The sequence below is a fragment of the Marmota marmota genome, unplaced genomic scaffold, assembly GCF_001458135.2.
Source record: "Marmota marmota marmota unplaced genomic scaffold, marMar, whole genome shotgun sequence".
Lineage (NCBI taxonomy): Eukaryota > Metazoa > Chordata > Mammalia > Rodentia > Sciuridae > Marmota > Marmota marmota.
In genome coordinates, this window is record NW_026006869.1 from 117542 (window position 1) to 135369 (window position 17828).

The 17828-nt window shown below is 43.2% G+C and overlaps 1 pseudogene; it reads right to left on the reverse strand.

Moving 5' to 3' along the window:
* Nucleotides 1–12513: 12513 nt before the first annotated feature.
* LOC107133636 lies at nt 12514–13951 on the reverse strand (annotated as a pseudogene).
* Nucleotides 13952–17828: the final 3877 nt, after the last annotated feature.

Consider the following 17828-nt stretch of genomic DNA (forward strand, 5'->3'; position numbering starts at 1 on the left):
AAGTTTCATTTCTTTATGCTGCTCCTGGGTCTCCATAGCGCTTAGTTGTGGCTCATCGGTGGCGGGTCGCCAATCAACTAGCCTGTACCTCCACACGCGGGATGGACTGGATTCACCCACACCAGAGCACTATAAGGCCTCTGAGAAGCTCAAACTCCTCACTTAAGTTTCACCTCAGCCCAACTTTGCTGGACGTTCCTTAGCAGACAGCATTCAGTCTTTCTGAAGTCTCTTTGCCAGCGTAGCTGAGGAAGTCACGGGAGTGTTCCACATTATTTATGTTCTAAGCAAAATTCAAGATGCTTAAATAATACAATGATGCCATTGAGCCATGTATTTTTCTTGCCTTTTCGAGTCATTATGCAGTATCCTTGTTGTACTTCACTTTCTCCTTACTAAAGTCCCATTTTGTAACACGGCAAATGTTGAAATAAATAGCAATCATCTTGCCAGTTGGCTCTTAAGTGTTGACTAGACCATCTTTAGATTTTCATAACATTTATAGGATACCTGCCATGTCTAAGGCAGCTAAAAGATGTCAAATCAGAGCAGTGGTTCAAGAAACTTACTTTTCTTAAAAAAATCATTCAATTAGTAATGAGCTGGTAGAATGCACAGGGATTCTGAAAAGGTTAGCCTTATTGAGGACATTACTAATGCAGAGAGAATAATTACAAAAAGTAAGAAAGGGCTCATTATAGGAGGTCATAAGCCCAGTCTAGAAGAGGGTCAGACTGGATGGGACAGGAGTCTGAACTGAGGAGTGAGACCAGCCATTGGTTAAAATGACAGGAGGTGTGATACCAGTGTATTGGGGAGGACGTGGGCTGATGAAGATTGGAACAAGTACAAATGTTCGGGTTTGATATTTAGGTCACCCAGTTCCTATGTGTAGAGTCCTGTAGGGGTGAGGACTGTTGAGACCAGGGTCAGGTATTTGCTCTTAATTTGTAAGTCAAGGAAGACCTTTGAGGTTAACCATATTCCCCTCTCAAAGGAGAAAAATGGGTCAGCGCTACATTAGGAAGATTCATGTGGCCATATTTTATTAGTAAATTTTGATATAGAGGTAAATCAAAATCATTATGGTGGGCCTGATCCCCCATGACCAGTGTCCTTGTAATAAGATGGGATTAGGTCACAGACAACAGGGGAACCATAGTATATAGACACAGGAAGCATACCAATGAGAGTCGGAGCACTGTGACTATAGGCCCACCTGGAGCTGACTGTCCCTGTCCTTCTCCTGCAGGAGGTGCAATCCCTGATCATTCGCTGGCCTGGGCTTGCAGCCCCCAGCACTGAGCAACCATGCATTTCTGAGGTTTAAGCCTTAGATCTGTGGTGCTTTGTTGTTGCATTCTTCACTAACACAGGCAGAATGCCAGAAATACCGAGAGGATGCATCTAAGAGGTAGATTGGATGCCTGGGTGTGAGGGTGAAGACTTGGAAGCCTCTGGGATGGCCCCAAGGAAGGAGCACTAGGCCCTGAAGCCAAGGCTGAGGAAGGCAACTAGGAAACCTCTAGTTCAAGTGCAGAGCACTGGAAAGCAGTAAGCAGGGCACATGACTTGGATGCCCTTTTAAACAGTATTGAGGACTAGGGAGAGCGGAGGTAGTAGGTGCATTAGTCAGCTTCCCATCATGTCAGCAAATACCAAGAAAACCCCTGAAATAGAAAGGGTTATGAAGACAGAGGATAATTTCAGTGCATGGTTTTGGCCTGTAGCCCTGAGCTTGTAGCAAGGTGACACATCCTGGTAGAAGGGTGTGAAAGCAAAATTTGATTGCTGTGATGGGAAAGAGAGGGTTAGAGTAGGGGGCTGGGCAAACACTCTCCCTTCAAGGGTGAGCCCCCAGTGACCTGGAGACCTCCCACTAGGCCTCACCTCTTCTAGGATCCATCATCACCCAATAGCACTACAGTGAGGACCAAGCCTTTAACACATGATCTTGTGGGGGACACTTAGGATCCAAACTATTGCAAAACTTATTCAATATTTTCTTTCTTTTTTTTTCTTATGGGAGAAGCTATAATATAAGGTTTTAGGGGAAAAGAAATTATTGCTATAGTAGGGTTTGAGGGACAGGAAATATAGATATTCCCCCCAACATGCACCGCCATTTTGGTCAAATGCATAAGCTGAAATAGCTCCTCCTTTTGCAGACACCTAATAACTTCCTGCTTTACCTAGTTTGAAAGCGCACATATTTTTGTTTGAATTTGGTTTAGCTTTGCATAATTTCATTCTCTGTTGGGGATATTTTGGCAAGTAATTATAATTAAAGCTTTGCAAAGCTTTGGTGGTTCTAAGCTGGGCATCTTTTGTGTGAATGTTGCTGGGTGTTGGGGATTAAGTACTCCAGCTAGGCTGGATCACAAGTGCATCTCATTATGAATGGAAGATGTCCATATTACTAGAGACACTTGAAAACATAACTACTGGATCAGAAATATTGGAAGGCTTCTACAGGTAGTTACAAATAATATTTAGAAATTGATCAGCTTATGAATATATTGGAGTGATTTTCAGATGACTCAGATCAGGGGAGAGTGTTGAAATACCTTAGAAAGCAAAATGATTATCCTAATAGGAACAGCCCTTGGCTTTCCTATTATGATAAAAGGCAGAACTGGCTAAATAAACTTCAGTAATTTTTCAGAAAATTAAGCAATTTATATTTTCAGAAATATTTTCCCCATCTTTTTACGTAATGGGCACTACAGTGCACATACCATATATAGCTTATAAAAATATAAACCATAACTGCATATAGCGCTTATGTATGCATTTCCAGTGTGTTTTATATTTAACCCAAGTGTTTTAATAGCAAATGCTTTTAACAAATTTCTGAGCTTAACTACTTTTTGTTAGTATTTATTTTTTAGTTGTAGTTGGACACGATAACTTTATTTTATTTATTTATTTATATGTGGTGCTGAGGATTGAACCCAGGGCTCTGCACGTGCTAGGCAAGCACTCTATCACTGAGCTAAAAACCCTAGCCCCTGAGCTTAACTTCTAAGTGTATATCTTGATGTCTTTAATTCCCCAATCAGTGTGTACTACACTGTCATAACTAACTAGTCAAACTACATGCATAACATGTACCAAAGACAGAGTTAAAGGCAAAAATGTCACTTTCTGCCCATATCAAATTAGAATGTGCACTTCTTACCATATGTATACACACACACACACACACACACACACACACACACGCCAAATAACAACCAAAGTTATATATTTTTTTAATTTTAAAACAACTTTTTTCAACCCCTGGTTTTCAGGGTGAAGTGCTCAAAGTTCTACTCCTTGGTGTGTCCAGCATACCCTGGGCTGCCTACACTTTTCTGGGCACACAGAGGCTCTCTGTGTCAGGGTTAAAATGTTCTACATTTTCATGTGTCAGAGTAAGTTAAGAATGGGCAGAAACTGAAGCTTAAAAAGCCTGTATGTTTAGTTTTTACTCTTTAATGTAAGTAAATCTCTCTTTTTACAGTGATTCCCTAAGCCATGCCAGTTCCAAACAGTCAGAAAGTCAGGATAGGACAGAGAAATGCATCTGTGTTTCTCTCTATTGATGGGCAGACTGACACCCAGGCCTCTGCAGAAGGGGCTGTGTTGATCTTTCTAAGATATAGAAATGAATATTAAAATCTTGTGTTACCACTGATGCTATTGCCTTCTAGGATGAATCATGGAGCAAACTAAAATCTGAGCAAACATAGTCTGGTAAATAAATCCAGGAGAAGCACTCACAGATCTTTGTATAAGAGAAAAAATAATGGTACCTGAAAGAATGAACAAGGCTGTCTTGTCGTCGGAGAAAATGCCCGTTTATTGAGGAATAGCTCTGCATATTTATAGAGCCAGGGGTGGTTTGACATTTATGACAGTTTAACAGTTTAATGGTTTGACAGTTGGCACAGGATGCTTTCTGATTGGTGTGTAAGGATCATGTGAGTCAGTGGGACTCACCATTGGACTGCTCTTCTTGGGGGATGGGGAAGTTAGACTTTGGAGTCGATGTGACTCCCAACATTAACTGTCATAACTGTCAAACCACCCCCGGCTCAATAAATATGCAGAGTTCTTCCTCAATAAATGGGCATTTTCTCCGATGACGACCCTTGTTTGTTTTTTCATTGGTGCCAAAATCTGGTGGGGGAATTCCTTGCTGCTGGAGGGCCCACTCTCTCAAGGCTTGCCATCCTTGTCCACTCTTTCGAGTGCTGTTACTACTCACACAACACCAGCTCTTCAGTAGGTGAGTTCCCCCTATCAGGTATCCAACTTCAGATGGGCTATATGCAGGAGCTTTAACCATGATCATTTGGCAAACCTCTGATGCCCAATCTGGAGGAGAGAACGCACCCCACCACGACCTTCATGGTCATGGTGGACTCTCTGGAACCTGTTCATGAGTGGGAGGTCCTGAGGGGTGGAAGAATAGGCACTTTCTCTCTCTCTCTCTCTCTCTCTCTCTCTCTCTCTCTCTCTCTCTAATCACCCTTGTATGAGGGCCTCTTCTTCCCTCCCTGCAGACTCCCCCTTATCTTCTTCCCTCCCTGCAGACTCCCCCTTATTAAATTCTGCACACAAGATTGGCCTTACTATCAACTGGACCATCAAAATCAATGGCCCCCAGGAGGATCCCTAGATGCCGTAATTCTGAGAGATCTGTTTAACTTCTGCGAGCACTCAAAAGAGTGGAAGGAGATCCCCTACGTTGAGGCTTTTTCTCTTCTTCATTCTCACCACGACCTATCTGGCAGATGAACCGCCTCCCTACCGACCTCCCCCTTTGGCTCTGTCCAGCCCCTCAGTTTCCCCCTGACTCAGCTGACACCTATAGTCCCCCCCAAACTAGGTCCCGCTCCCTAGTCCCACAAACCATGGCCCCCTTAAGAGAGGTTGCTGGACCTGAGGGCATTATCTGGGTACGTCCCATTCTCTATGAATGACCTCATGCAACTCGAGCGAAGGTTGGGCTCAATCACCACAGATCCCATCACTTACATAAGTGAGTTTCAAAGGGTCCACCAGGCTTATAGCCTCACTTATATGTTACTGGCTAATACTCTCCTTCTTGAGGAACGTACCAGAGTCTGGGAACTTGCCAGAGTCCATGCAGATGAAACTCACCAAGTTAATCCAAGTCACCTTCCAGGGCCACTTGCTGCCTCAGATATACAAGCTGGTATACAGAGTAGGGACCGATTCTTTGCATGTGTTATTGCTGGGCTCAAAAAAGCAGCATGTAAGGCCATCAATTTCCAAAAATTACAATAGACCCCATCGGAATGTCTGGATCAGCTTATGAAAGCCCTTCAGCAGTAACCTAGATCCCGAAACCCCAGATGGCCATCATGTCCTTATGACATATTTCCTCTTGCAGAGCTGCCCCAACATCCGGGCCAAACTAAAAAAGCTTGAAAAAGCCCCTGCCACCCCCCAGAGTGAGAAATTTCAGATGCTCGCCCAGGCCTTGCAGGGTGCTTCCTCGGGTCGCCACCCATCACCACAGGTCAACCCCCCCCCCCAGGCACCTGCTTAAAGTGTGGAAAGGAGGGACATTGGGCCAGGGCATGCCTCGCACCATGCACTTCTCGTACCCCATGCCCTAAATGTCAACAACAAGGTCATTGGGGCTCTGAATGTCCTAGATCCCATAGGAGGCCTATGGCTAGAGAACCCTTCGACCTTCTGGGCATGGCCATCAAAGGTTTACAGAGCCTTGGGTCCTTGTCTCTGGCCATAAAAAGACAGGAACCCAAGGTGTGGATTCAGGTGGATGGGTGCAAGGTTGAATTTCTCCTTGACACCTGGGCTACCTTCTCAGTCCTGACAGAATTCTGGGGGCAAACAGTGCCATCCACCTCTCCTATTGTTAGGGTCAGATGAAAGACCATCTATCCAAAAAAGGCTCCCCTATTATTCTATTCCATAGACAACTTCCCATTCTCTCAGACATTCCTAATTATGCCCCAATGTCCAGTTCCTTTACTCAGCTAAGATATTCTCTCTAAATTTAATACAACAATCAGCATCCAGTCTCCTGGTTCAGACAGGCCCCAGAATTGGCCTGTTCATCTTTTCTGGCACTTTCAGCAGAAGAATGGCCATTCTGCTCCACTTGTGAGGCTGACATGAAACACCTTACTAAAAAGGACCCCTTACCTTGAACCTGGTTGACCCAATTGTATGGGATACCCACACCCGCTCCACCGTTTCAAGCCAACCAGTAAAGATCCTAACACCTTCCCCAATCAGGTTCAATACCCTCGGTCCACAAAAGCTCTTCTGGGCCTACAACCTATTATTCAGGATCTTCTTAGCAAGGGGTACCTCCGTCCTGCTCATTTTCCTTACAATACTCCCATACTAGCGTTAGAAAAGCCCAATGGGTCCTATTGCTTAGTTCAGGACCTACAACTCATCAACACCTCTGTTAGGCCCATAAATCCTTTGGTTCCCAACCCATACACCCTGCTGTCTCAGATCCCCCACACTGATACCAACTTCTTGGTCATAGATTTAATGCTTTCTTCTTCATTCCCCTTGTCCCTGAATCACAAGATACTTTTGCCTTTACCTGGACAGATCCCACCATTAGACATTGTTGACAACTAACCTAGACTTTCCTTCCTCAGGGATTTCAAGATAGTCCACCTTGTCCACACCTCCTTGGACAACCCTTGGTCTCTGACCTCCAATCTTTTCACCCCCAGTGCCCCGAATCCACCCTCTTGCAATATGTTGATTATCATCCGGCAAATCTCTTTGCCCACATATGGGGAGGAAAGCACCACACCACAGCCTTTAAGGCTACGGTGACCCTCAGGGACTCCTTCCTTGGGCAGATTTGAAAGTCCTAGTCCTCTCACCTTTAAGACTCAGCCACTAGAGAGATGCTTACCCTCACCTTTCCTCTCTCTTGCCCTCTTCCCCTCTTTCTGGTCCTGGGAGTCTCCAGCCTCTGCAGGAGGAGTCCCAAAAAGCCTTGGCCAAGTCTCCTATGGCTCTGTCTCCATCCAGGATGTGAGCTTCGACTGTCGGGATTCAGTGATGACCAATCTCTGCAGCTCGAACCTGCCACTTAGGCACTCCTGATTTTTTGGCTCTAGCGGGGACACCCCTTTTGCCAATAAATCAGTTTCCTCCTTCTCTGCATCCTTTTCCCTCCTCCTTACATGGCTAATGTGTCCTCTCTGCCAGTTGACTCTCCCCTACAATGCCTCTTGGATCAAATACAGCACCCAGGCCTGGCCCACTTATCCCTTAGACAACCAAAGCTGATGGCCCCTTTTTGGGTCTCTGGATCCCACCATTCTAAGGGATCTCTACAATTACTGTGAGCATTCAAAAAATGGGTAGACATCACTTATGTCCAGGCTTTCTTCTTGCTCCGATCCAATCCTGCTGTCTGCACCTCTTGAAAACTTCTACAAATTCTTCTAGCCTGTCTAAAGGGCACTCAACAGATGACACAGTTCTCCTACTTAATTTCTTGGCTTTAGAGGGATATTGGGCCTCTCCACAAAAGGGCCAAATAGCATGTAAAGAGATCCCATCATATCTAGGGTTCTCTGTCTCTTAAGGGAAAAAGGCCATTACAGTAGACAGAAAACAGCTTGTTGTGTCTATACCTACACCAAAGACCAAAAATGACATACTCTCCTTCTTGAGTTTAGCTGAGTACTTCAGGGCCTGGAATTTCTCCCTCCTCACTATATAATCTGGCCAAGGGCCCCCAAGATGAACCCCTACCCTCAGCAGCAGGGAAGCCCTTTACAATCCTTAAAAAGGCCCTCCTCCAGGCATCTGCCCTGCATCTCCCTGACCATTCCCGACCCTTCACCCTCTATGTACATGAGAAATAGGGAAAAAGTCTGGGCGCTCTGGGTCAGAAATATGGTCCCACATTTGCACTAGTGGCCTATTTATCCAACCTCACCATCAGGGGCTGACCCCCATGCCTCAGAGCCCTAGCAGCAGCCCATGACCTCCAGAAAGAAGCACACAAGCTTACCTTTGGCTCCATTTACTAACATCTCATCTCCTCACCATCTAAAAGATTTCCTCACTTACAAAGGGCTACAGTCACTTCCTCCTTCCAGGGTTCTATCCCTCCTTGTCTCTCCTTGAAAATCCCTCCATCTCTTTTCAGCCCTGCTCTCCATTAAACCCTGCCTCCCTCCTCCCATATTCTCCCTCACAGAATCCCGTCCACAAATGCCTGGAGGTATGATCTTAACCTGCCCTACCACCATTTCTGAAGGACCCTTGCCCTCTTCAGACCTCGTCTGGTTCTCAGATGGTAGCTCCTTTATACACAAAGGGGTTAAAGTGTCAGGGTATGCTGTCATTTCCCTCTCATCCATCATAGATGCAAAACATTTCCCACCAAATACCACCAACCAACAAGCTAAACTCATAGCTGCCACAAGGGCATGTGAGCTAGTGGAGGGAGAAACCCTCTCCCTATATAATACATATTCCATATCCTGATCTCCCATGCAGCCATTTGGAAAGAAAGGGGGCTACTGACTACCAAAGGGACGGCAGTCATTAATTCCACACTTATTTCTGGCCTAGCCTCGAGGCTGCCTTCCCAACTGGGAATAATCCATTGCAAGGCTCATCAAACTGACTCCTCCCTTACTACTATGGGGAATTCCAAGACTGATCAAGTGGCTCGATCAGCCACCCTACAGAGCTTTACCTCCTCTCTGCTACTCTTCGTTACCACTGGAAATCAGCCCGAAGATCCCCAATATCTCTTCCAGTTTCTTCACTCTCTAATCCATTCTAATCCACAGAGTCTCACTACTTTCCTTCACTCCTTTTTCACCCTTTCCCCACGTGATAAGACCCTCCTACAATAGATCACTTCCACTTGGCTTTAAAGGGATATTGGGCCTCTCCACAAAAGGCACAAATAGCATGTAAAGAGATCCCATCATATCTAGGGTTCTCTGTCTCTTAAGGGAAAAAGACCATAGAACCAATACAAATACTCTCTCTGCCAGAGAATCAATACCAATACTCCATTGAAACCTAAACCTTTCCCTTCTCATCAGGCCCACGGTCATACCCCGGCTACAAAGTGGCAGATTGATTTCACCAACATGCACTGACTAAAAAACATAAAATATCTTCTTGTATACTTTTTTGGGATGGGTTGAAGCCTTTCCCATTTCTAACAAATGGGCCTCTATAGTAGTTGATCTGTTGCTTACTGATAATCCCCTGTTTCGGGATGTCCACTTCCATCCAATCAAACAATGCCCAGAATTCACCTCCCAGATAACTCAGGGACTGGCTCATGCACTATCACTCCCTTGGCATTTCCATTGCCCTTACCTCCCCCAGGCTTCAGGAAAGGTTGAAAGGACTAATCGGTCCCTTAAAGAGACCCTCACCAAGCTCACCATGGAATTAAGCCTGGACTGGGTAAAGGTGCTCCCCTTGGCTTTATTGTGCATTAGGGCCTTGCCAAAGAAGCCTTCTAATCTCTCACCTTTTGAAGTCATGTATGGCCTTCCCCTCATTCCTTCTGGATTGCCTACAGAACCCCTACCCATCTCTGAAACCTATGCCCTGCCCCTCCTCTTCCATCTATGCTATGAACTCTGGTGCTATCAAGACTGGCTCCTTCCTTACCCCAGTCTCTCTCAAAACCCTACCTCCTTAACACCTGGTCAACTTGTTTACTAATGCCCACTGGGGGAAAAGCCCCCTCTAAAACCAAAATGGAAAGGTCCTGCTCAGGTGAATATGTGCACTCCCTTGGCAGCCAAACTCAAGCTATTTAATAACCAACTTACCCTGTGGATTCACATTTCCAGGCTTAAGCCTGGTGCTCCTACACCTTCATCAAAAGATCCAACGAACATCACCTGTCATTAAGTACTCTTTTCATCCCTCCCCACAAGATCCCCTCAAGCTCCGCCTCTCCCGTGTCTCCATTCTTAGCCCAATACTTAATGCTCCCCCTTATTTCTGGCCCCTCCTGGGTCTTCTCTTTTCCCTATGTCTGATGATTCAAAGAAAGTGACACTAAGGGCCCCCTCCAGCCAGAACCCCTTCTCCTCCTTACTACTTGCTTGGATCTGGCCGGTAGTGGGACCGTTGTGTGTTGTCCTTCTGACAAACCACTTAGGTGTCCAGAGCATGGTGACCCCTTAATAATTGTGACCTTTATTATAAGAGAGCACTTTACCAGTTGCCTTCTGGGCCTCAGGAGAACCATGTGTGTTTTGTTTGCCCTCCCAGTTTCATAAGAATTTCAAGTATCAGTATTTAAGGTTGAGGTGTTTCACATAAAACCTAGAGAGATCTGAATGCTCTCAAAGGGAAATATGGTAACAATGGGCCACTGTCCTCCCTTGGCCACCTTCGTTCAGAGCATGGGAGAAGCTGCCTTCTTTATTACAAAGCCCATGCTTTCTTGGTGTGAAGAGAGACAAAACTAGTGAAAGCTTGGAACAGTGATATTTTGGGATACAAGGGCCAGAGAAAGGTAAAGAGGGAAGAAAGCTCTTTGGAAAGCTGGGATGTTTTGAGAAAGGTAAAGAGAGAAGCAAGCTGGTTTCAGAGACACCCAGATAGGAGAGAATTTGAAGAGCAGCCTGACATCATCATGGATCTGTAGTGGCAAGGAACCTTTGTTGATCTGGTTCCTGAAATTATAGCAGTCTTCTCTGCCCTCCTGTGGTGGCTCCCTACTTCTTTCCTATTCTCCCACACTGCCCCATCTCAGCAGGAAGCAGTCAGAATGAGTCAACGCCCACTCTCATTTAATAACAAAGAAGAGGGAATGTTGGGAGTCGCCTGGGCTCCAAAGACTAACTTCCCCATCCCCCCAAGAAGAGCTGTCCAATGGTGAGCCGTGTTGACTCACATGATCCTTACCCATCAATCAGAAAGCACCCTGTGTTAACTGTCAAACCATTAATCTGTTAAACTTTCATAACTGTCAAACCACCCCCAACACTATAAATATGCAGAGCTCTTCCTCAATAAACTGGCATTTTCTCCGACGACAAGCCTTGTTCGATCTTTCAGTGCCCATTTTGCTTGGCCATTAAGTCCAGAACTGCATAGTTTGGCACAGCTTCCAAGACGGGCTCTGATATGGTATAAATATAATCTATTTTAAGGTCAAATAAATTCAGTCTATTTCTATTGGCAGAGAAAATGTATTGCTAAAGAGTTTTGTCAAGATTCTTTTATTCTGTAGACTGAAATGCTGACAGCATATCAGTTTTTCACATGGGTGCAGTGGTAATAAAACAGGCACTGTCAGAGTAGCCTCAGGCTAGCTTTTGTTTGGGCAGTGATTAATAAGTTTTCAGACCTTTTTTTTGTTTTGTTTAGATGTGTGGTTGGCATGATGGGTGCTATGAATGGGTTGGCTGTTTTTTGGGCAGGTCTTTTCATAAAAGACAGGTCCATGTTTGTCTGTGTGTTATTTCACTATGCAAATATGCTTTCACCATCTCCTGTGTGTCAGGGGCTCATGGGATTACATGAGTTCATCCCTAAAGCTTCCTTCTTTATTTGTCCTTTAAATCAGTGTCTATATAGTCACTAGTAAGCCTTCTAAACCAGAACAGAGTGAGGCAGGAATGTGATGGCCCACCAGTTAAGGATCCCACCAGTGACATTAGTTTTAGAAAGCATTTAATCTGTATGATGGTCATATAATTTCATGGTGGTTTTAGTTTGCATTTTGCTGGTCTTATCAAACAAGTTTTTGAGTCTTTGGTGGCCATTGAGTGTACTGTTTTGTGAAACAGCTGTTTGAGCCTCAACCTGTTTTTTAAAAGTAAGTTTGACATTTTTCATTGATTTTCTGCATTTTCAGGTGCTCTGCTGGGAGTCTGATCAGCTATGTCTGTCACAGATGGCTTTCCTGTGGCACTGCTCTTGCTGTCTTTGGTGGTGAACAGCAGGGGCTCATTTGACTGAGCTCCAGCTTCTCAATTTTTTCATTCCCAGTTTGTGCTTTTTGCATCCCCCCTGCCCACTGCAAGTTATTCTCTTTTGTTATCTTCAAGAGCCTTTATAGGTTTAACTTTGATGTTGAGGTCTGGGATCCATCTGGGTTATATTTAGTGTATGTAGTTTGAGGTAGAGATCAATCCCTACCCTCGTGAAGGTTCAGTGCACCCAGCATAAAAAAAAAGGCCACCTTCTCCCACCATGCTGAGGTGAAAGCTGTGAGAGTGCCATCTGCTCCTGGATTCTGGTTTGTTTGTTCCCCTGGTCTCTGCCTTTTCTTGCTCCTATGCCATCCCTTTCAAATACTCTTGACCTTTGTTGGCTTGTTATATGTTGTTCTAATTCCTTAAAATAGCCTTTGCTATTTTTGGTTCTTTTCATTTCTGCTTAAATTCTGGAATAAATATATACATTTCCACAAATTAACTGCTAGAACTCATATTGGGATGACATCAAATTTGTAGATAAATTTGGGTAGAATTAACATCTTCATAATATTCAGTCTCTCAACCTGTGAGCAGTGGATCCTGCTGAGGGCCAGGGTCCCCTTCCAGCAGCAGCAGCACTAGCTGCTGACAGCACAAAGGTGAGGACAGTGGCAGCCAGGAGAGTGCTTGTGGGAAAGGGAGTCTTCATAGTTTCATGGGCAGCTGGATAGGGGACATCCAACAGGAAATTTAAAAACGGGCTGGTTGTCACTGCACTGCTTGGGTGGGTGGGGGGATCACAGTTGACTTTGTGGAACTCACATGAAACTGATAAGGAACACTGAAGGAAAGCCCAGATATTTCTCTGATCCTTGTGGCAGCTGAGAGGTTGCTAGAGCTGATGAAGACAGGAGGGCTGATAGTATGGAGTGGCAGTTCTGGGATATGTTAGAGGAGTTGCTTGCCATGGTGAGGGAAGTAAAGGAAGGCGTTTTTTGGTAGTGTTCTTGGTGTAAGAGTGCTTTGTGGCAGTGCTGCTCTGGGATGCTGCTGAGGTACATTCTGTAGTATCAACTCCTGCCATGGGAGGCTAATCCCATTCTGTCAGCTCCTTAGCAACCAAGTTAAACTCAATGTAGGAAATCAGAAATATTTCTATTTTGTCTGCCAACATTCCTTCAGTGCAGTTTTCATCTATCTTTGGATCACAGTGAGAACATCATCCTTAACAAATGGAAGGTGATCATTGTCTGCTCCCTTGTCTTTCACCTCAAAGTCATAAAGTGCTTTGTGCTGAGGTGGGGCTGAGTCAGTGGTTTAATAATCTGCACAATGATGCCATGGATCCCATTGACTTACCCGTGGAACCAGTTTTCATCAACATGTCATCAATAAATGAAGATGTTGCATTTGCTGAGTTTAAAGTCTCTGTTCTCCTTTTCTTCATGTTTATTTTAATGATGTAGGACATGGTAACAGGTATACCCCAACTGGGGCCTCCAGGTTTGCAACCTAGGCTTCCATCCACACTGTGAGCTCTACAGACATTTTGCACTGCAATGAGCCATAGTGCTGACCTGAACCCTTAATACATCTGTACAGTTGGTCCCACTGCCCCCACTGGCTAGATTTCCAAAGCCTCTGTTTGATGCCATCCAGAAGCCTGACCAGCAGGAAGTTATTGGGAAGCTCCTACTCATGGGAGCCAACAAGAGTCCTGCACTCAGGACAACTGAGTGAAACTACGATCCCAGCAAACATTCTTTGCAAAACCTGAGCTGGCAAGGCAAGACTTTTGCAGAAGTACCCAGGAATTCTAGACACACAGGACACTCTAAAAGATTCAAGAAGGCAGATTCATCCTTCTTGAGGTACTTACTGAGAAAAGGCTTCAGAAATGTAAATAGTTGTATACAGCTCTTAAAATGATTTATGTAACATTCATTTCAGACTTTGCTTTTGCATCTTTGCTCCTCCTCTTTGTTCTTGGTCCCCACAGTGGTGGTCATGGCCACTGCAGATTCTACTCAGTCTTGCCTGCTGCTCCTTGATTCTCTGAAGCAGCTGCAGTGGCCCCTGGAGACTTCTCTCTGCTGTCCCCCTCTCCACACAGACACAATTCACAGCTGCCACTTCCTCCCACTTGCCAAGCCATGAATGTTATTTTTTAAATCAACAGAATGCTTGGTGGGTTAGAAACCAATGTGTGAGAGTTGGAATAGTCAAATTTTAATGCTGACCCAACTTCTCTGCTTTCATTGTCTCTGGTAGTAATAGTCTGTTATAGAGAACTACAGGGACTATAGACAAAGCTACAGGGCAATTCCTGTCAGGATACATACTGCAAGTGGCAGCTATTGTTATCCTGAGTGTGACAATGTATCAAACAAGCAGTAATGACAGTGTCTTGTAGTAATGGGCAGCTGACAGGACAGCAAGCACCATCACACTTTCTGTGACAGCAGCTGGAGGACATCAAGTAAGATGAGCCTGGATGCTTGACACTGGTGGCATACACATGGCTCTCCCTCTTTCCTTACAGAATGACCTGGTCAACATGTACCTGTGTACCTTTGTGCTATAGCAGTTCCTCTCAGTGTGGACCCTGCAGGAGATGCTGGCTAACACAATGGAGAAGTTGGGAGGGGCAAGTACATTTTGGCCTTGAGTATTTTAGTGTGCTCAGGTCCTGTGGGATGGTGGCTTTTAAAGGAATTGGAAATCTTGTTTGCAGAGATAAGTCAATGACTTTCACTTGTGACTCTCTTTGGGTTGACCTTCTGCTTTACCTAGCACCCCATCATATTTTGAACTTGAAAAAAGAAATCCAAGAGCAATGTGATCTGTGTGGCTGCCTGTTGTGCTCTTGAAAACAACCTTTCTTAAGCATCTGTATGTCTCCCTGCATCTTCAGAGCTCTCACACTTTCTGTTTTCACCAATTGTTTTGTGCATGGCTCTTTGTCATAGAATATTATTCCATTGTCAAATGCCTTTAACTGTGTGGCTATTTTCTGAGCTGTTGTTCAGCGAGTAATATTTCATGACACCATTACATACTTTATGTAATAAAATCACAGTGATACAGCTTTAGTGAATTTTGCAAATTGTAATTTTTCAAATAGCTAATCATTTTCTTTTGAATATGAAAATTTTTATTGCTTTCTTTAAATGCAGATATTTTTCTTCAAAACTCTATCTGGTTATTTTAATTATTTTCCATGAGACACACTCTTACTGACTGGGCTAGTACCCATTTCTAAACAATTCATACAGTTTAGGGTTAAACAGGAGGATAAATGGTCCCCTTTTTGGATCTTCTCTATATATTTTAATAAACTCGAGTATTTCCATGAATAAAACCAAATTATTTTGTCATTAAGGATCTGTGTATTAGTCTTACTGTTGAGTTGTTATTCTAGTAGGGAATAGTAAAGAGATAAATAATACATGGTTCTAAAGAAGTGAATGATAAATTGTGTTGTAGCATATAGTTTTTAGAACTTTAACAGTGTGTGTATGAATTATAAATTAAATTTTAACATGCATAATTTGATGAATACCTACTATAGGAAAAAGATGCATTTCATGGAGCTGGATCTCACTTTCAGCTGCTAGTATTTTTTAGTAATAAACACTGTCAAATAGCTCAAGGGGAAAGTATATAAGATTGTAGGGACAAGCAATATTCTTAATTAAGTAGTTTTGATGATACCCAGAAGTGATATTCAAAATATTTTACAACTGCTTTGGCATAAGTATCAGTGAATCAGAGTGGCTCCCAGACACAGTGCTGAAGGTTGACATGGTCTGAATGATTTGTGGGGGTTTCCTAGAGGACCCCTGGGGTGGTCCAGTGATGTTAAACAAGAGGAATAATTTTTGTCCACTGTAACAATCATTTTAATCATGAGAGCACTTTCTGGTTATATTTGATCCATGGATGCTGTTTGGACTCATAGGAATCATCTTTTGGACTCCCTGGATGTCCATATCATCTCTCCTTGAGTCTTCTGATGTCTACTTCAAACTCTTTATGGTACTATGATAGTGAATCGAATCCTTTTGTCCAACAAATTAACATCTCTCAGTTAATAAATTATACACAGTAGTTTCTCTGGAATGAAGATCCCCATTTCCGAGGGTAACATGTCAGAAAAAGAAACAATAATCTTCTGTTCAGAGGGAGTACCAGGGGTTGAACTCAAGGACACCCCCAACATCCTCATCCATAGTTTGTATTTTATTTAGAGACCGGGTCTCACTGAGTTGCCTAGCATCTTGCTTTTTGCTGAAAGTTGTTTGAACTCACAATCCTTCTGTCTTAGCCTCCTGAGTTGCTGGCATTAGAGGCATGTGCCACCACACCAAGCTCACTGTTTTCTAAATGTAAGGTGCTACAACACAATGCTTGCATTTTACAATGAAAAATTGTTCAGTACTAGGCTTTTGGTAGGAAATGAAATTACAAGTTGTGGAAAGTGTACAAATAGCTGTTTCTGAACTCTGGAAATATTCAGGAAGCTCATGTGGTACTGCGTCTATCATCATCATCTCTGGTAATATGGGGAATGATGACATGACTGGTGCAAGACTTTCTGATATTAAATAAGTGGTAAGACAAGTTGCCCATGTCACAGAGTGGAAAGTCTTAAAGGTAATTGCCCCAGACTTAACTTTTTTAGCTGGGTGTGGTTCAGTATCTTATTACTATTTGATATGCTATAAAAGTTCTCTTGTAATTTCAAAATTCTATACTCCTTCAAAGAAAAATCATTTTTAAAAATCCTCACTTTTTTTCCCTAGTAAAAAACTAGAAAAGGAGAGTGTGAAGGGATGGAACAGCAATTGATGTCTGTTCTGTCTGTTCATTTAATGATGAGGATAACTCTATTAGTGGATATTATTATCACTATTACTAAAGTGTTATTGACTTGCATGTTCAGATGAGGAAAAGGCTCAGGAAGTTGATTTGAAAGTAGGTAGCTTGATACAGATGCTGTAGATGAAATCAAGCTACTCTCATCAGTGACTTTTACATCCAAACAGAAACAGCTCTGGCAAGTAAAGAGGAATCTGCAGCCTGGTTTTTGCTTGTTATACTTGATGGCTAATTGCTTCTATTAAGGTTTGGAACTGAAGACAATTGGTTTGAGTTCCAGAGGTATTGCTTTTTACTTGTGTGCCTTGACCAGGAATCTCTCTGAAACTTAATATAATTTCTATTACTATAATTGAAAATGACCCTGGATAAATGATAGAGAAAAGACCTTTATTTAGCTCATGGCTCTGGAAGTTAAGGATCATGGTGACAGCATCTAGTGAGACTTACTGGGTCATGAGTTAATAGAGGGTATCCCATGGTGTTGTGGTTTAATGGATCTGAAATGTGACTTGAAGGGCTTGTGTTTTTTCTTTCTTGGAGACATGGTTTCACTAAATTGTATAGGACCTGGTGAAATTGCTGAGGCTGGCCTTGAACTTGTGATATTCCTGCTTAAGCCTCCTAAGTGTCTAGGATTACAGGTATGTAACACCATGCCTAGCTGATAATTTGATTCTGATATAGGTATATACCTATGAAATATTCACCACAAACTAATTAACATATTTATAATCTCGCATAATTACAATTGTTAAAAATTTTCTAAACTTTTATGCCTTGTGAAACAGGATAAATGTTTTAGATTACATTAATACCCCTCTGGCCATTGAAATATAATTGGCTTAATTCATACATGGTGGGGTATTGCCTTTTAACTTTAGATACATTTAGGAAACCAGTGACTAGTAGAGAATGGTTTCCTTCAAAGATTAGATCTGGCTCATCAAAAATTTAAGAATAACTAGGAAAATTATATATATATATATATATATATATATATAT